Source organism: Apteryx rowi, unplaced genomic scaffold (genome assembly GCF_003343035.1).
Source record: "Apteryx rowi isolate R43461 unplaced genomic scaffold, aptRow1 scaffold_394, whole genome shotgun sequence".
In the NCBI taxonomy this organism is placed as follows: domain Eukaryota; kingdom Metazoa; phylum Chordata; class Aves; order Apterygiformes; family Apterygidae; genus Apteryx; species Apteryx rowi.
The window spans coordinates 76183-97547 of NW_020450463.1; positions in this window are offsets into that span (position 1 = coordinate 76183).

Sequence of the window (21365 nt, forward strand, 5' to 3'; positions counted from 1 at the left end):
CCAGTGTTCTCTTGAAATACAATTTCAAAGTGCCAAGATGCAGCCAGGGTTATCAATGCAGCAAATAAATACTGAGTGAGGTTTTCTAGTTTCCTCTGAAAGGACTGACTGGTTAATCATGCTTATCTTTAATGCACCAACATGTGGAATAGCTTATGCAGTTCAGGTGGCCCCATCTCCAAAAGGATTCAGTAGAACTTAAAACAGTACAGAGAAGGGCAACAAGGACAATTTCACAGCTTTTGTATGAGGAAAGACTTTAAAAGGGACTTCAGTCTGGAGCAAAAAGAACAGAGAGGGGATGTGACAGAGGTCTGTAAAATTATGAACATCACAGAGAAGGTGAAAAGGAAAAAAGTATTCATTACTTCTCATAATATATGTCCTAGAGAGAATCCAGGTAAATTGCCAGGTAACAGGTTTAAAGGGAAGGAAATGGTTAATAGAATGTGCAAATCAACAGTTGGATTTTTTCCTACAAGATGTGGTGGAGACCAAAATACAAACAGGCTCCAAAAGGGAATAGATAAACTCATGTAGTAATGGGCTATCAGTAATTATCAAACACAGTTATCTGGATGAAGCTTCCGTTTAAGAGATCACCAAAACACAAATTGAAATGCACCCTAACTATCTCAGGGGACTCGCTGTGGACTAGCTCTAGCCTGGTGGGAGGTCTGGACGCCCATCAGCAGCCAGCAGGCGAGAGGTGCCCGGGGAACACCTCTGCTGGTTTCGTTTCAGCTGAGAGGACTCCAGGTCCTCTCTTCCAGCACCGCTCCGGGGCACAGACCGAAGTGCAGGAAGATCAGGAGATTTGCTCCAAAAGCGCGCTCCTGATCTGAACCGCAGCACTACTGAGGATTCGCTGTTACGCAGTTATGGATGAGTGAGTACCTTGAATGTGGTGGATTCGTTTTTCTGGGAAGCGAAGGATGGAAGAAAGACCATCCTCTTCCCATTAATATCTATATGGGGGTCAAGGTGTGATATGCATTTAATGCATCTAAATACAGCAAATCACTAAAACATGTAGTGACACTGTGCAAACCATAGAGGTGCGTTAAAGGTGACCATGTATAAGCTCRGGGTGTGTGTGTGGGAAATACGCTTGTCGCTCATGGCTGCCCCAGAGGCTTGAAATTTTATTCCTGCAGGAACCTGATTTCATGGCATGTGTGTCTCCTTCTGATCCAACAGCAGAAATCTTAAGGGTCATAAAATCGTAAGGGTCAAGTGTTCATAATACATAATACATAAAATCATAAGGGTCAAGTATTCATAATACACTTGGCTGTGGATTAGATTCAGGCTTTGAATTTCCTTCCTTTCAAAGCAACTCAGCATGTAAAAGCTATCTTGCTTTGATATACCAGAAACGGAGAAAGAAAATAGAGGAAAACCTTAGAAATTCTGAAATTTGGTCCTTTTTCAGTGAAAAGATATACTGCTATTTTTCACAATTGTTTTAGCTGTCCTGCTCTAAGAGCACCTCACAAAATGGCTGGAGTTTTAAAATTCAGAATATAGGTGGGAAACAGTGCTTTTCTCCATTAACCAGCTGCAAATGCCCCAGTGACAGGGTAGGACAAGAGCTAGTCATTTCTCCTGCCTTGTGAGTGCTGCTTTTTGGCTGAGTGCTGCAGTGACTTGTGTCAGCTGATGAACATTTATTTCTCTTCAGCTATCACGCGCTTCACTGAAAAGGACAAATCTCTGGTTCTTTTAAGTGGCATGATCCAATACTGACTTCGATAGTACCACATTACATCTGTTTGAAAAACTCTTAGAGAAAAATATAAGACAGGCTTAAAAGATTTCCAGCAAAGGAGCACAGAATTCATAAGGGTTAACAGTAATTTTAAAAAGGAATCTTTTTGCAGCTGAGATTACACCAAGTTACAGCAATAGCCACTTCTGTCCCTGTGTAGCTCAGAGCCTGGTTTTGACATGTTTGATGTTTCCTAGGTATCTGCAAGTTTTTGCAATGGTGTGTCATGTAATGATTTGTGACCAGATATGTGGCTTCAATAGATGCACTCAGCAAGGTAGCAAGTTGGTCTGGGCTTCTTGCTTCCTACAAAGAAGAAAAAGGAGCAAATGCTTGTGGAGGCAAGAGAGAGATGCACTGGTGTTGGTTCTCATGGTTTTGATCCTGGTTCCCAGCTGGTATTAGTTAGGAAATTTTATTTCCAGATCATGTATTTTTATAATAATTTYACCCTTCTTTCTTTCTTTTTTTTTTTTTAAGAGTCTCTCTTCCGTGATTGCAAGACAAATTGAAAATGCAGCCAGAATAAAACATACAGGCTCAGGCAGCAGAAATCAAAGAAAAAGATATTAAAATATTTATTTAAGTCTTAAAAGGATTACATCAGTGGTTGAATTTTGTGGCCTGAACAAAGATCTCTTAAATGCTGCTCTTCACTTATTACCTCTCCTGGGAACGTGTCACTACAGAGCTTGCGACGTGCAGGTCCTGTGGTTCAGTGGGAGACCTGGCAACTCTCTCCTGCAATTGTGAGAAGCAGAAACTCGCACTGATGTCTCATTAAATTCACTGCTAAGTCACTGGTGACTTAACATGAAAATCAGATGCTAAAAGCATTTTAGTAGTATTCAGTTGATTATTACACATAATACACATATTTACATCAAATTGATCACATTGCTAGAGAAATGTTAGGAGGTGGGTACAAGGTATGGACAACAGGTTATAAAACAAAACTGACTATTAACCTTCAGAATTTTATTTTAAGAACCTAGTCTGGGGAAATCAAAAGGTAAATAAAAGAGGAACAGACCACAGGGTAAACCTGCAAGATTCCTGCCTGCTTCTCAGTAGGCAAGCAGTCAAAAAAGCACATTAAAGGTTGTTGATGAGATGCAGTATTCTGAAGAGCAGCTGGTTTGCAGAAACAGTGATTTGAGTTTTGCATTTTCTCTCAGAACGAAGCACAAATTTTATTGCAGTCAGCATGGAAGAACAGCATCAGCACTAATTTCCCTGGGACAGAGATGTTCAGATCCACATGGCATGCCAGTTCATTCCAGCCTCTGGGAGTCAGCAACGCCTACTTAGTTTTTCCAGCTCTTCACTGGAGACAGACTGATGCTAAGCATAGCACGTATCCTGACTGAATTGTGTAATAACTCCTCCAAAGCATCGGGCAGCACTCAAGGTTCTTATGAATTTGTTTTTACAAGCCCCTATCAGGGAGAGGACTACTGTCATCACCGTTTTGCAGGTGGGTACCTATGGCACAGGAAGATGAAAGCCAGCCACACAATCATGGCACTGTTTCAGCAAACCCATGGTCCTTTTTTGTACTTGGAGCCTGTGGCAAATGTATAGTCTGAGTTTGTCTAATCCCAAGTGAGGTGCTAACCTGACTTGAACTGCTTCATTGGAATTATACTGGAATAACTGTCTTGCAGAGATACATCATTACGCATAATGAAACAAAGATAAAATAGTTCAGCAGCTGAATAATTCTGATAAAATTCTTCAGTTAAACTCAGAAGTGGCTTAGCCAAAACAACTGGGCAAAAATTAGAAARGGAAATGTCACTTCCAGAGCATGAAGTTACCATTTACTGAGTTACCGGAGATGGAGAACGGCCCACAGTGCTTGCAGGACGACGGTGTGCACTGCCTCTGAGGGTAGCGCTCTTGTCTGAGTCATGATGTCTGCTGAGAGGCATAAAGAACTTCAATCTACTAGTTACTAAGGAATCAACCAACTGAAACCCTCACAAGTAAGGCRTCTGAAAGAAAATAAAAAGACAAGCAATATGCCCTCACCAACATATCACATATGTTTGGAAAGAGGATGTGAATGGCTTTTATATTAAGACCAGTCAGAAATTTCAGTCACTCCATTTCATGTCTGATCAATAGGATTTCTCCAGCTCTCGATAATTTTATTCTTTTGTCAATTGTGCGAGTGTGTTCAGCCCTACAAATACACAAAACTGTGCCAAACAGAAGGAGGAAACGCACAGCTTGACGCTGTCTTCCTACTACGTTGTTTCCATGCAGGAGAGAAGACCTTTTTCCAGCTTGATGGCATAGTATTGTAATTCACTGTTGGAATAAATGCATTCTCTGCTAGATATTCAACATTTCAAAGAAGGAGCTGAGGAAACTCATTTTTACCGTGGTTAAAGGATTCTGAGATGCTACTGGGCATCCATTTCCATGGTTACTGCATCAGTGTTGTAACTGGCCAGGCTGACTGTAAAGAAAAGACATGGTTGTTGACTGAGTCTAACAAAGTTTTTTGATGATTCGTAGTGAAATTATATGAAAGGGAATTAAGTTATTCTGTGTAAAAAAAAGAGACTGTAAAAGACAACACAAAAAGATGCAACAAAACCCTCAATATTCAAAATCTGCACCTTGCATTTGTAATTCACCTGTGTAAATGCATGCTTGGTGCCTCTGCTATTGCAGCCTCATTCCCTAACACCTCTAATCTGAAGCACAGACGTATTCCTGAGCTCTGAAAAACCATTTTATGTATCTGATTCTGAAACATAGTTTCTGAAAACCCTGCTCAGATGCTGATGAACTTTTGAGGTTCCCAGGACAGTTTTATCTCTCTCAGTAAAGTTTCCTGCGCACCTGAATGTCTTTTTCTTAATGCCCGTAAGTCTCACTCTTGCTAGTGCAGAACAGCTTGTTAATTAATGTGTCATAGGCCGTTAAGTTTTCCAAGTTATTCCTGACCTGGAGCCAATAAATTTTGTTTGAATAAAGTGATATAACTTTAAAACCATTTTTTCACAGCAGCTATAAAACATAGTGCTAAAATTTAAAGATCTGACAATTTAGGACTTGTTAGAGTTTCATGTTTCTTAGGAAATGTAAATCATCACCTCCCAGGACAATAAAACTCTAATCTTTCTTCTTGATGGTTTGTATGCTACAAAATCTTTTTTTGTTGATAGTCTACAATATCTCTATCGAAACATATCTAATAACCTAAGACAATATTCTCACCCTGTTGTGCTGAGACCAGAACAAATATATAGTTAATTTATGCAGAAGCCAAAGATGTAAACAAATGAAACAGATAAAAGGAATATTGTTGTCCCATTTATAGATGCACAATGAACATATTAGAGTTTTTTTAAAAAAAGGTATTTAAGTTATGTTCACATGACTGCAAGTGACTGTGGTAGCATGCATTTTAGGTCATACCACAACTCACCCAAAGCCACCTTCAGGTGAGGTTTAAACTAATCCATTCTGTTTTAAGATGACACCAGCAGAGGAGTGTGCACATGGTCAGGTACTGTGCTGCAGCTGAGGTGCAGTGTCTTCAACTCGGACAGCTCAGTCGCTGGGTGGCCACAATTGCGCAACGGGAATGCTCTTTGGCCACCCAACGTATGGAATCTCCCCCTAAAGGATTTTCCAGCTTCACCCACAAAATCCATAGGCAGGAATAAGTATTAAAATGCCAGTTCCAGTGCTTTAACCTCAGAGAGAGACTTTTTTCCCCTTCGGTTAATTCAACCAAGACATTGAAGAAGCAATCTATTGAATTGTCTGAAGAAGAAGTGACTGAAGAACTGAAGTAAAAGGTTAAGTGTGCACCTACAATGCTGCAAAATTGTCTGATTGGGTTCAGTTCTCACCTGGAAAGTTGTCTGAAAGATTCACTGTTTCTACCTCCCATCTTCTGGTGCCTATTTTTGTACACTTCTATTTCCTGACTCGGATAGTCATTTTGCCACAGTCTGAACTCCAAGTTCCTTGTCCTTGCAATTGCAGGAAACGACTTGAAAAATAGATCTAGTGGCTCAAATACTCAACAGAAGGCCAAAGAAAAGATTTTTTTTGTCTAGATCTCACAGTTTTAAAGACACAGTTCTGCGCCTGATTCCTGATTTTTGAACATTTAGGGTTAGAGACAAGCTCTAGAATACAAATACGGGAATAGTTCTGCTGCGAGCTCTTTACTCAGAGACCAGTGTATCCATTACTTATAACTTCTGACAGATTTTTACTCTGTGGAGAATTCCTCATGCTGCCTAGAAAATACCAGAAGAACAGCAGATCACCAGCTCCGCTGCTAAGATTTCATTCCCAGTCTCAGTGCAGCCCTGGGAGCTCCTGAGCAGACAGCTTGTTGGACTGGACTGAATTATTTAAGCCGCAGCTGTAATGTGCAGTCTGGTCCATGATCCTGTATCCTGCTGCATCTCATATGAGAAGGACTTACAGGCTGGAAGCTGGGAGAGATGCGTCAGGGTCATGGGAGACAGTCGTTCTACCTTTTGTGCATAAACTGTTGGTAAAGGACGAGCGTTGTGTCAGTTTGCTGCCTGGCTTGTTGGCCACAGTGAAATCTAACCCCCACCGAAGTGTCCAGAGCAGCTGGCTGTGCAGAGGCTATATAGGATGTTTTTGTATAAAGGATGACTTCCTAGTGAAATGAGGCAGGAGCACCTACACCAATGCGGTTTGCTCCCAGGTGTGAAGTCCTGCCTGGTGGTGGTGGCAGGGAAGTGGCAYGCTCCTGTCCCCTGCACGGCCTGCAGAAGCCCAGCGCGGCCCTGGGCARCCTGACGAGGGGCAAAGGGTTGTGAAGCAGCTTTCCTGGGGCAACRCAAGGGATGGGGACATTTGGTCCAGGGGACCAGACTGAAACTCATCAGAATTAACCCCGCAACCACACACACTGTAGACAAAAAGGGCGTCACCGCCAAATGCTCTGATGTACCAAATTACTTGCTCGTGTAGGCATTGCTACTGTGGGCCATGCAATAACTGCAGACGTCCTTATTTTTAAAACCATGTCAATTCCCCACTCTCTGAAAGACTGTTTGAATGACTGTGGTTGTGTTGTATAACCTCATAGTATCCTATTTTCCCATCTGTAAACCAAAAATAGTAGTGCTACACCTAAGCACAGATGTTGTGAAGCTAAAAATAATTCAGAGGCCTGGCTCTCAGCAAGAGGTAGAGTTCAGGGCCATTGCCTTTGATGATGCTACTCTCATATCCATCCCTGTCTCTGCCCTATTGACTGTTTTCTCTGATCTCTCTCCTTTGTAGTAGTTCTAGGTGTTAGCTATAAAATAAATGGCAATATATTTTCAGAGTGAAGGGTGAAGCCAATATCTCCAAACATTCAAAAATCAGGAAAGTGATAAAACCCCACAAGATTAAAAAAAAACAACAAAAGCTGAATTACTTTCATTTACCATCTATTTTTTAAATATTTATATGGATAAATATTAATGTCAGCAAAGACTGTTAAATAATTTGGTGTGATGTTCTGAATGGTGGAAGCTTAGACTTTCACCTCAGGACTCTTGGTCCAAGCCTAATAGCATGTTTTCAATAAAAGAAGCCTTCCAGAAATGCAGTCAGTTCTGTTAAGAAGATTTCAAGAGATGCAGAAGAGTCTCAGTTCCACACTAAGGGTTAGCATGGAAACCATTTAAGGAAAAAATGAGATTCTTTCATTACCAAATATGACCTCAACATCAGGGACTTTCAGAAAACAACATTTTAAAGCCATGAGAGTTGGCAGCTGCAGGAATTTTAAATGACTGCCATTCACTTCTAGGTTGCCTGTGAATCATGAAACAGATGTTTGCACTTCTAATTGCATGCAGGCTTTCCAATTTTGCTCACGTCCACATGCAGCGGACAGCAGACTCAGGAGTTCTGGCCAGGAGAGCACAACCTGAGACAGGCCTGCGAGTGTTTCTATAAATTTTCTGACTTGCCCTGAGCCATGCCATTGCAGATGGACAAGGTTGGCTGGCATTCAGGACTCCAAACCAGAGCTCCCCTGATCTGGAGGCAAGGTCGTGGCTCCCATTTCTAATTCTCAATTCACTGATTTATTTTTTGGAACACGGACAAAGCATCACTTTATCATTTTATCCTGCTGGTTGAACCTACCTGTGTGAGCAGGACTTCTTGAGCTATTGCATGGCTGGCTCTGCTCCAGTTCCTGAGAGTGGAGGAAGAGTACCTACATATTTTCCCCCTCTGGACTGACTGACTGTATTGCCATAGTGCCTAATCATCTTCAGCATAGTCCAAGCAGTGTATGCTACATGGCAGGTATTAGTTCCCATGCAAATAGAATGAAAAAGACAGCCTTTATGAATAGCGCATTGCAAATACTGCCTTATTTCATGCTTGATAGGTCAAAGTTGCAGAAGCCAAACATATCAGTGTGAGGAGCTCACTTCAGCCAGTGCTGAAACCATATTCACTTGTTATCTTGGTATTTAGCGGTCTGGCTAACACCACACGCAGAATACAAAGTGTGTTATGCCACAAGGCTGTTGCTGCTGATTGATCTTTGGTTTACCAGTGCCACAAAATCTCTCCCTAACCTCCTTCTGCTTATCTATAGTGTGGAAGAACAAGCTGAAGGCATATTCTCATCAGGAAATAAATTTTCATCTCATTATGCAAGTAGATTTTCAAGCTCCCAGTCCTGTACCTCCTCCACATCTTGCAAAGTCAGGAATGGCATGGGTTTTTTTTGAGATATGCCTGTTTGTCTCTGACCAAGCCACCCCTCAGTGCTCCTGGTGACAGTGCAAGCAATCAGAGCCTATGCAAGAAGTGGGATTTTGCATGGGTCTTTTATGTTAAGTTGTGTAATTGATAGTAGGTTTTTCAATGCTATGGGAGAAAAAAAGGAAAAATGATTGCAAGCCTGTTTAGAAATCTGTCTTCATTGCAGACTTTGTCTGATTTTCTGAGTGCAGGGTAAATCATTTATGCCATAGATATTGAATAGTTTTACCATATGATCAAATGAATGTTGTGGACAAAGGCTGGACTTCTCAAAAGATATGCAGGGCTCAGACAGTAACTTGACAGCTGAGGCCCAACAAGTCACTTCCAGTCACCTGAACTGAAGTAACTGCCCATGTCACTACAGTAAGAGGTGAAGCCCAAAAAAGAGGCGATAAGTCAAAATTCAGTAGAAAAGAATACAGATCAACCTTAAGCAGAGCGATAAAGGCTTAAATCACATTACTTTCCAAGTGGGGAGAGCTAATAGATTGTCCATAGTCAATTATTGATGGCCAAGCAACAGTGTTATTAATGTATATTAAAATCATTTAACTTTATATGCTCACAAAGCAGCCTGGCATCTCATTCTATCTTGATAGTCACTGAAGATAGAGACTTGTAGCGAATGATTCAATCTGTCTGTTTTAAAAAACATTGTAAAAATAGACAAAATGCAGCTTCAATCTACCCAGTCCTCTCAGCTGACTCTGCCGGGTGTCCAGATGAGCAGTTCAGGTGGAGACATGGGGAACATAGATGCCAGCATTTCGCTAGATGAATCCTGTCCATACTACCTTGTTAAGGCTCCTTAACATGGTGTATAGCTGAATTCTAAACTGCTTAGGAGCACATGCCTCATTTTGGATCAGCTGATCTGCAAAAATAACAAAAGTCTGGGTGTTTTTCAAAGTCCTGCCTACAGACTGGAGAGCCAGTCCCAAACTCACCCACCCTCCAAAACGCTAGAGGTAAGTCTGAAAAACTATTAACGTAAGTTCATACTGATTTTCAGCAATAGTTTATTAGGTTGAAAGGTACCCAGAGGAAAAATGTCATTTAGTAGTAATCTTGCTCTGAAACAGAATTCAATTATTCAAGGATTTTAAGAGCTTTTCTTTAAGTGGGACTCTTTTTCCAGATTATGCACATTAGAAGCTTTATTTTCAGAAAGTCTTGTACGCTATGCACAAAAAAAGTGTGCACAACTCAGCCCTGATTTGTCTGCACAGTCAATGCAGTCAGATGCACAAGCCATATATTTTCTTGCAAGCACTGAGCATGAATACAAGGAGCTATTATCATTTCATGGGTACCCACGAATGTGGCTTGCCATTTCCGCATTTCTAACCTACCGCTATCACCAGGTCCCTAAGTCTCGCAGGATATATCTGCACTGCTTTTCTCCATTGTAGGAGTTTAAATCACTTAGTGTCAAGTCCTACCTTATGATTCAGGCCACCTGTTCTTTGGATCTGTCCTCTTGTTTATTGCTAGCCCCAAGTTATTTGATATCACTGCCAAATATGATCGATATTGTGCTGCCCTCTTCTCTCCAGCCCCTGAGTCAAGAGAATCACTCTCTCACTCTAATTCAGCCCAATACTTTCCTTTTCCCTTCAGCTTGTGTTTAACTCTCAAGAGCTTTCTGCAGTTGTGTATGAAAGACAAAAATGTAAAAAAAAAAATTCTTCCCCAACAGTTAGAACAAATATCCTCTTTGTCCTGTCTCTTGCTGCTATATCCTCTGTTTCCAGTAAGAGTTAGAGCTATTACACCTGTATTATTTTAAATGGCTGCTTGATGTGACCACAGCACTTATTAAATGGAGCGCTGGCAAGCAAGCAGACTATACAGTGGGTTTTAGGTTTGAAATTGTGTTGGGAGAATTCCTGCAGGCTGGGCACACATTGATAAAGAATCATTGCCTTTCGTTCATAATCTCTGTACAGAATAACTAGCCCCTTCAAAGTTTTGGGGAAATTGTTATTTTCAAATAATTTGTTAGGGAGGAGTAACCAATAGGCTCCTTGTTAACAAGAATGGATYTGATTCTCCATTAACCCCCATCTTATCCAGTCATTTATTTCAGTACAAAGTGAATGTAAATGCCTTCCAAAATCAGAACAGCAGCATTTCTTGCTCACTCCCTGCAGTGGGAGCTGCACCATAAACTGCAGGGCTGCAGAAAATCAGGCCCTTTGGTCCCTAAAAGTGGGAGTCACCACCCTTCATTTTATCCGTCTGGAAGTTAGACGTCAATCAAAGGTCAGTGTCTGGACCCCCTCTCTAGGCCAGGGAAAGAGGTAAGCGCTCCTTATCCTGGAATAGTCCTCTGAAGTCRGTGGGACCTCCTGCCTGCCTGCAAGTGCCTGTCTCTCCCCGTTCTGAATGCGAGCCAGCTACCCACATTTGATGCAGGGAGCCGTAGTTAACTGCACCGTGTAAAAAGATTGGATGTTGCACCTGTATTACCCAGACAGAGAGGAAAACTCTGCCCAGTCTGGTCGAACGAAGGGCTTGTTTCCTTAGGCAGATCCAGCTCAACAGCTAACCATACCAGTGTTTGCACCGGGCAAACCAAGTCTGCACTGGCCTCCGCCAGGTTTGGGTTCAGCTCTGGAAACGCCGGTGTTTCCCAGGGCCCCTCAGCATTTGCAGGCCTGAAGAGGGACCTGCCGTGGGAGAAAAGGACGCAAGTGTCCCACRTCAGAGGAGGACACCGAGTAAACCTTCTCCCATTGCAGTTTTGCCCCTCCTGCTGGTCCCACAGGATTTGGCCCACCCGTTCCCTGCTGTGCTGCATAGGCAGAAAGCAGTGTATGTCTGGATGTCCTTGAACAGTCTCCCAGCACATTGCGCAGTTGTTGTGTAACTATGAACCAGAAGGTACGTGACCTCTGGGCATCTTGGGACAACATTTGATACTGTCCACATGCACTTGCTGGCATGGTTAATGCAGTCGTTCTGCAGCCACTTTAAGCTCCATACCTGTGTGCAGTGCGACGAGGACCAGTGCAGCGGCGTGCTGAAAGCAAGGGAGGCTGAGGTGGTTTTAAAGACTTCTCTACCGCCCTTGCTATGTGCTCTAGGGAAGTCAACATCTGACATACGGCAGCCTGCAGGACAGTCCCTGAGGAAGAGGAAGATTTGCAGCAAGTCTCACACCCACTCATGACCACCAGACTTGGCAACTATGAAAATGAGCTCTTCACAGACGATATAGTGAAGCTGCTCCTAGTCTACCAGGTTCCCCTCAGGCTAGAGAAGGTCTTTCTGGACTAAGAATGAGATCCTGGGTCATGCCTGCAGCACATATGGCCACAGAAATCAAATATGAAGATCGTAGTTAAAGTAGCGTCAGAGGTAAKAAGTGAAAAATATAAAATAGCAATCAGCAAAATATAGTGCACTTTGCATCTTAAAGATGTTACAGAAGGATAGGGATGCATTTCTCCCTTTCATTTCCCGTCACTTCTACGCAGCACATGTAGATAAGGTACTAGAGAAACAGCCTACCGAAAGTCATATGATGGCAGCAAGACCAYAACACATGAGGAAATGTAATCCCGAACCCAGAGCAGGGTGAGACTGTAGAGGTGATTGTAGCTGTGGCAATTCCTTACAGACAGGAATTCAGCCAGTTTAAAAATAGAAGTTGTCAGGAAAAACAGCAAGTGCTGGAGGCAAACAGGTGGCTGCAGCAGATTTCTGTTTGAAATGCTAAGGTAGGGGCATTTCCATCTTCATCCAGCCTTTCTGTTTCTTGAGAGTCAGAGGAAGACTGGAAAGCACATTGAAATCTCTTGGTTTCCCACTGAGCATCCCCTTTCATGGGAAAATGAAGCTAAAGCACAGTATGAATTGTCGCCACTTCTCCAGTCATTATATTGATGTTCTCTTTGCTTCCACAGTTCAGGAGGTTACTTAGAGGCCAGGTACTTCTTATAAATGCAATTTACTGCCTGTGTTAAGTCATACCTTTTTTGTAGTTTCTCCTGCGCTTGGAAACACACATCTGCATCCTACTGATGTTTGCAGCCAGCTGCTTCTGACAAGAAAGGAATCTGGTCCTAAAGTACCCAGATCATGTCAGAAATGGGAGTGGGCAGAAGCAGACAAGCAACAGCCAGAATAATCTAATAATCTTTCCCAACGGGCACTTAGCAACAGCCTCAGTGCCCTTGCCGTGCAGGAATTTACTGGCAATGTCATCAAATAAAACTCAATACATTGCAAGAAGAACAAAGCCTGTTCATTGATTATATGCTACATGCAAACCAATAAGCAAGTCCTACAATGACATGCTTTTGCAGGTTATTCATTTTAAACTGATTGGGCATAGACTTTTGTGCCTAAAATATATCTGCTGTGGTTAAATAAAGAAAGATACATCTTACGGTTTGGATGGCTGTAGTGCACTTCTCTCCATCTGAGCTCCTCATCCTAGGCTCCTGCTATTGTCAATGAAAAGAAAAAAATAGGCAATTTTAAATATGATTTTTATATCACAGATACTGACTTTAGATACTGACTTTAGAGTGAGATAACAGACCTTGCTATGCCTGGTTCTCTCCACTGACTAATAACTAAGCTAGATGGGTGGCTCTGATGTGCTCTTCTCCACCTTTGATCAGATGAACCCCAACAATGAGTAATTATCTGAACCTGCAGTGTTTGCTGGTCCTCTGGGACAATTTCATGGATCTGCTAAAGCCAGTAGTGTTTGATCTTTGTCTCAATATTCCCAGGTAAAACAGTCTTTCTTCTCTTACACATAGCAAAAGTACAGCAGAGGAAGGCCTTGTGGGCAGGCTATGGCTGGGAATAAATAGACCATCTCTGGGCAGCACCATCTGAAGCAGGTCTCTTTTCTGGACTTTTGATTTATATCTGGTATCTTTGAGGATGCCAGAGCACTGCCCCTTCCACTTCCTAACGATATTAAGGACCATAAGAACTGTACTTCACAGAGCACATTACAACATATTGCTAAGAGGACAAGCAGTCTAATATTTTCTCACTCTGCTGAAATAGTTGTTGATAGCAGTATATCAACAAAACTTTTGCCAGGAGAGATTTCAGGCATAGACAAAGCCCCCCAAAATCCTTTCATCTTCTGTAGTCACAGTATTTAGGTGACTAGTTTCCACTTGGCTTCTGCTGCAGATGTATTCTGCTCTTCTAGTCTTTCTCCTGAAGCTTCTTGACAATTCTTTATTTTTCCTTGAAATTTCTTCACTTTTCTAGTCTACATCTGTTCAAGGGGGTCTGGCCTGAAATCAGAGTTTGAGAGAGGATGTGACTGCTTCATTTCCATCCTTTGAGCTCCTCAGGAACAGCAGTTTCCATCACTGGGAAAAAATAGCATTTCAGACTTTTCATTTCATTCCATATTGGAAATATGAAATTTTTTGCTAATACAGACATTTTCAGCTGTACCAGTATGCCAGGGAATTAAGAAGAAAGTTTCGATTCCACAAAATAAGTATTTTCAAAGAAAAATTGCTAGTTTGGGTATTTTCAGCTACAACTTAATCAAATCTATCTCTTCATTCAGTTCTGATTTTCTTTACAATACTGACTTGATGGGATATTGGCTTAAGAAAGCTGTTCACAGAGATCATTTTGCCAGCACGCTGTTCTGTAACATTTGCTAATGTTACTCAAATAATAGCTTTTCTCCAGATAGCCCATTGGTAGCTGGAATAAATGGTAGGATATATATTGTGAGTCTTCTTTCAATTTCAAAGCAAGATTAAGTTTATTTGCTGTTATAACATCTCCTTGTCAAATGGCTTCTGGTCATAAACCATGCTGTAAAAGATGGACTCATCTTCTGTGTTTGTGCAATTCAAAAGTAAAGATCAGTCTTAAAAAGTCRTGATGCAATGCCAGTAATGACCTTATTTGCACACTCAGTTGATTATTTTCCCTGTATTTCTTCTTATGCTAATAAAGTGTCTTTGTTCTAATCACTGGCTTTTCTGTGGCAAAGGTACGAAATGCTGGATGCATCCGCAGTGTAAACCAATGTATTTAAATAAGGGACAAATTTGATTCAGTGGATCTGAAGAGCTTTTCTCCAGCTGATAGAGAGAAAATATGGATATGAGAAATCAAAAAGAGCACAAAGGGATAGAGAGGGATTTTATTCTGTGCATGTGTTAGAGAAAGCAATGTGAGTGCATATATTTGCATGCTCGGGATACACGAGGGAGGGGACTTTATATGGCAGGCAATCAAACATTAGTTTTGCAGTACCCTCTGGGTCTTAACTAAAGTCAATAGACCTCTGCCTTGTGTCTCTGAGTGAGCCAGCCCTGCTGGGATTGTAAAGCTGTCACCTCGCTTCACCTCTGTCTTGGCCTTCTAACGTTTCCAGCACGAGCTCTGCTCATGCCAAGGCTTCACTGGCACCCTGTTCCCAAATCACCATATGAAGGGATCTCCTTGGCAAAATGCCTTCAACCTTTCCTCCTCCTCCTTTCCTTTCTTTTCCACTCTGCTCTCTGCACCTTCAGCCCCCAAGGAAGAAAATTGTCTTTATGACATCTGTAAGTGAAATAATAATTATTATTACTATAATAAAAATTATAATATAAAAATTATAAAAATTATAATATATAATAGCTCATATCTGCCACGCTTTTCAGAACACTTTCATAATGCTTCTAAGTTGGCATCTCATTCTTTTGAGGCAGAGGTCTCCATGGTAGAAGGTGAAAACAAGGAATTTAGGGCAGGTTCTTTGTCAGTCTTTAGACATTTAAAAGTTTGTGTGTTTAGTCTTAACTGGTTGTGTGTGCCTCCTCTATAATTATGGGTCACCCAAGAGAGCAATTCTTATCTCAGATGGGGATACGAATCACCCTACCCAACTTCAGACATCTCCATTTGAACTAACCACCTCAGATTTCTTTTCCGGTCAGTGGAGAGAAATGGAGTATGATTATCATGTCTGCTATAGGATGAGATGAACTGCACCTATCTCTCTCTATTGATTATAAAGGTAATCTAGTGATGACTAGCTCAGTGATAGGTGTCTATATCATAAAAATAGATGTTTGGTGAGTCAGATTTCATCCATTGTGATAAATGCCACTGTTCTCTGAGATTGTTTCTGACACAAGACTCAAGTCTGCTTGCTGGCCTGAGATGTATGCCATGCTCAGACTCTGCCACAAAGTACAAATCAGACTGTGTGATGTTGCCTGGTCATGGATGCAACTTGTAGTTCTTATCTTATGAATTCAGCAAGCTTCATAACTAAAAAGTTTTACAACATAGTTGACTACAGAAGCCACCCAACACCCAAAACTTGTGGGTGGGAGGGTAAGAAAGCAAGATAAAAGAACCATTTTTTTGTTTCCCRACATTCTCCAGCGTTACAGTGAATTTTAGAACCAATTAGCCTTAACTAAGGAGGATAAATAAAAAGAAAAAGAAACAACTGGACAAAAAAAAAGACTTGTAGACTGCTGTAACCCTTGAAAGCCATGTTGTCCCAACAAGAGATCCTGGTGTACCTCTCTGAAGGGATCTAGACTTATCCAAGTTGGGGCCATAACCAGTCCCAGGTAAGAAATGTCCTGTTCTGAGCTATTACAGCTCAGAATTACTAAGCTTACTTAGTCTTAGCCGGTTCACCAGAATCTGCCTTTAGTCTTGCTGGCTGTAGAGGTTTTGGAAAACATTTGTAGGATTGGTCCTGTGCAGAGCCAGGACCTCTAGGTAGTATGAAAAGACATATTCACTTTCTATTTTTTTCTATTTTACAATCTGTATCATAAATTTAGAAAACTTGGCATGACCTACACTGTATTAAAATTAAGTCCTTTTAACTCATTACATTTTCCAGTGAAGAGAAACCAAGCCACCTCTCCTGAATAAGCAGTGTAGAAAATGGCTCATAACTGAGACACCTCATCTCGGCACAGCCAGCAATCTCAGCCTGGAATGATTTGCACCTTAGAAACACTCATCTCTCTCTGTACAAAGAGTCTAGATGACTAGCTTTCATTAACTACTAATTTTTAGACTAATGAAATCGTGTGAGGTCGATCCTGTCCAAAAAGATAAATGTGAACATTTTGGTTACCACCAATTGAATGACTCAGTTTCCAGAGGTCTGACTTGTCACATCTCATTTTCCAGGCCCGAACAGGGAGAATAATGGAGTGTAAGAACCATCGTTACATCTTTGCCCATGTAGCCACTAGGATACACATCTTCTTAAGGTAGTTATTCTCAAATCCCATTTGAGTCCCTCCCGATAGTCTTAGCACCACAGGATTCATTTAGCCACACATCAAAGGGGCATTTTGATTTAACTAGAACAACAGGGGAATAACAGGGAAATAAAATATTATTGTTTCTTCCTGTTTAAAAAAAGATGTCTCAGAAATTATTTTAATGGAGTGGAAGAATAGGTGTCTTTGAAGAATCAAATACATTTGGCTGAATTTATTGCTGAGATGAAAATTCTGATTTAATCAAGCAAGAAAAATGAAATCACATTGAAAGGCAAATACTGTATTCAGAAATCAGGACATTTATTTGTACACAAGCCACAAAAGAAAGACAACAGAGAGGTGGATCTGTGGGCATCCATCTTGATCATTACTTCAGTTTTCTTCTGTCTCTTTCAAAAGATAAGGAGTCCATTTCTTCTGGGTTAAGGCTTACACAAATGTCAGCTTTGCAGGTCAGGACAGCAAAAAGAAAAGAGTAAGCTGACATGCAAAGGAGGAAYACATTTAGTCTTCACAGCATTGTTATGACTCTCTGGAATAATTCTTTTCAAAATTATTTTCATTTCACTTTCACTTTGGAAGTATTCATTCCTTACTGGCTTCTCCTTCTGGAAGAGTAGGTGAACTATTGGCTTCAGTAAGATCTGTGGAGGTTTGACCATCAATTTTGTTAGATTTTCGTCCTTTGGTGTTTTTTTCTGCACAAGGGGAATATTAATTTCTCACATTCTTAAATAAGGTMTAATTAAATCCACAAGCCTATTCAATTTGTGAAAAGATAGTCACTGGATTTGACTGATTTGGTAGGTGTCTTAATTTTCTAGCCCCACAGAGGGAAAAATGTATGCGAAGCTGCTCTGTTACTTCTCCACTACTAGGAAACTCCACCTGGAGCTGTTTTCTTCCAGGTGGTGTTTTCTCCAGGAGTCACATCCAATTCTACAGCCATATCTCTAACATAGTATTACTCTCGAGGTTCCCAAAGGTCCCCATGCTTCTTGCCAGCAGACCAAAGATGAAGCCTGACTCCACAATTTCAAATATATCACTCTCCCCAACAATATGGGTACACCAACGTAGAACAAAACCAATGTGTTTGTTTTATTCACTGTACAGAGAGAAAGACAGTCACAGAAAATGAAGAACCTCTAATACAGAACCATTTATGTAGGCTTGGAGAGTGCAAGAGGTCATCTGGTCCATTCCCCTTGCTTCTCCCCAGTGCAGGGAGAGCTCTACCTGAGCCACGATGGATATGAAATCATATCCATTTCCAAGGGAATTGCTGAATAAGCCCATTTTGTGGTTATTCCAATCTTTCCTTATTCCTCTCTTAATTTAAACTGATTGAATTTATAGCTTTACCAAAAAAAAAGGGTGAGAGGAACTAAAAAGCCCAGAAAAAAAAATTTAAATCTTCTGTTCAGCCAAGTGTCCCAGTGGACTGACATTTTCTTATAAGTCACATACCTTCTTTAGCACAAGTAACTCACAACTGACACACTGCCAGCTCTCTCTTCTCCCAACGCTCATTAACTGACATAGGTGTCTTAATACAGGATTGCATTTGCTCTAATAAGGGCATGAGCAGAACAAGCAATTTCAGACTTCAGGCTGTGTTTGCTATCTAAAGGTCAGCTAGCTGGTTCATTGAATGGATTCCTTCATTTTCTGGGTAGAGTGGACTTTTCCAGACCTTACTTGCTTGCAGCAAGTGAAAGGAAAGATGGGGCATGTTGTGCTTGGAAGTAACCAAAAGATTAGTATTAGCTATTTTCAGAAGTGGGTTTCTGAAAAGCTGGGCATGCCTTAGAGTCCCTGGTACTCAATCCAATCCCTTTGAGAAGTCCATGGGGAGGCCTGTGTTGACTTCAGTAGATGCTGGATTATGCCTCAGTTCCCCACAGARTTATGATGGAGGATCCAAATCGCCTATTGACGGATTTTATACATACTGCCTGCCATCTGCATAAATAAATGCCAGATTTCCACACACACATAAATGTAAAATATTCCTACGTAAGGCCTTCTAATGCACTAAACTATTTAGTAGTGTAAGACATGTAAAGTATGTCACCAGACACATAAAGAGGTAACAAAGCTCTCTTTCCGAAAATTGCTGGGTACCTGTTATGTAAACAGGTTGTGATGGGGTAATGTGAGCAGAAAGGAGGAGAAGGAGGGACTGAGAGTGTTTCACGTAAAGAGGATGGGAAATCTAAATAGGTGACCTGGAGAGAGATATAGGATAAATTTCTGGCTGGAGCCCATCTTTGGCCCATCAGCCAGTTATATTCATAAATCTCCCTCCCTCTAAGGGAAGACTTGGCTTCAAGGCTGAAACTTTCCAGTAGATGGTTGGCATGGTAAAGCTGAGCATAACTGCATTTAAATACCTTTGAAGATCTGGGATCCTGTGATTCCCCAGCTGAACTGCCTGTGATCTGGTGATGGAGCGACCAGGCTCAGTGGGGGCTGTGACACATCTGTCCATAAAGGCAGCACTGTGCAGCCATTAGGGAGTGAGGGAGACGCTAATTTCTTTCGGTCCTTCAGTGTTTGAGGAGTGTCATGTGATATCTGTGCACCAGAGCTCCACAGAGAAGGTGCTTGCAGATGGCTGCAGATTGAGCAGTCCCTGGGCAGCATGTGCTGGAGAGAAGTTCATGCTCCTTTTGTGCAGCACTTTCTATTAACTGTTCTCAAAACACATCCAGAAAAAAAAAAAGCACGTTTCATTTCACACTGAAATTCTTTGCAGCTATATTTTATTTATTTCATAGCTGTGAGAGTGAAGACATTAATGAAGGCAACATACTGGGGAAAGAGAAAAGCACATGTACATTCAGTTGGGAGCATGAAACAGGTCATTTCCATCAAATTCCAAGACTGCAGTGCAGAGGGTGAAAGAGATGGGAATCCTAGTAGGCACACATTTGCTACTCTGCTCCAGTGTGTAGAAGAGTGCAAACCTGGCTAGAGATGTCCTAGAGAAGAGTAGTTGAACCCCTCTTTTCCAGGAAAGGAACAAATAGGATATTCATGTTGGATTTGCAAGTGCAAAAAAAATATTTAATTTTATTTTCCATGGAGGAAAGTTAGAAGCAAAGGAGAGCAAGTCACGAACCTCAAAGTGGAACCAATATTTGCTGGTGGATAAAGAGACAACTCACTCAAGTCAACAGAAGACCAGTGACACAGGTGGAACTAGGCAGTGAGTCTTTCACATCCCAAACCAACCTATTCTGCCTCCSTTGCCCCTCTCATTCAGCAGTTCTCCTTCCTGGATCAAAACCACRCTATATCCTAGAGCACTCATCACCTGCCATATCACTTGGTCAGAATTATGTGGGAGCTGTAAATGAGAAATTAATGCCTCTATACCAGAAAGAAGAGCTGCTTGTGCAGTCCTGCTTTCATGATCCACATTTTCCAGATGTTCGCCCTTTTCCTTTGTCCTACAATCACCCATCTTTTCCTCTCTGCTCCTTCCTTGAGCATTTCATTGCCTCCTCCTGGAGTTGATTTTCCTCCCTCTACCTTCAAAAACAAACAAAAAAAGGAGGCAGGCATTTTAAATGGCTGAGTTTTATGACTGAAGAACACAAGTCTGTGAACTCAGAGGAAAAGGTAAATTTCAAAAATTTCTACAGCAAAATAAATGCCAGATACTGTTGACTAAAAGAAATTAAGATTCAAGAAACTCGCTGCTGGGAAGGGGGTTTTGTTGGCATTCTATCCTCACTGAATTCTCAGTGCTGGAAAATGATGAGCTCTTCTATCAATGGAGATACATCAAGGATTAATTTGGTCTTTCTTGTTGCTTTATAATGTCACATACAGTGGATGTTACATGACACAGCCTGAAGTATGCAGTTTTTTCGAGATTCCTGCAATTACCTGCTGCTTCACACAGCTTAGAGACAAGGTCTGTACAGTGTGCATTTGCATAGGAGGACCTCTGCCTCCTTCTTCCACAAGCTCATGTGTCAAGGGCAGTAGGCTGAACCCTCATGGAGGGAGGTTCTTCATCTCGTTCCAGCCCCATTTATATCGATCTGTTGCTGTGGGACGGCTTGTTTTGGCCGAGGTACTGTGGGAACAGCTTTAGGCTGCCCTTGTAGGACCCTGTTCCTGGCTTCAGCAGAGGCCTCAGCAGAGGCTGAGGGGCCAAGAATGTCAGATGCAACCATGGCTGATTGAACCTCCRGACCTTGTGTGGCCTTTAGCTCAGTGTAGAGGAGGCTGTCTTAAAAGTCAGCTATCCTAATCTAAATTAGATCAAGAACCCCAAACCAGCCAGAAAAATATTGCTATATTATCCTGTGGCAACTATTTGAATAAGAATGTGAGAACCCCCATACCAGCTCAGAACAAACACCCATCTAGCACATTTCTGCCAGGAGCCAGTGGCTGATGCTTAGGAAAAAATACAAGTCTCAGGGAAACAGCAGAGTAATGCTTCCCTCAGTATTGCATTTCCAGCCTCCAGAAATCAGCATTTGGGGGACTCTCGGTGAGAGAGGTTGGATCTGAACTATCATGTTAAG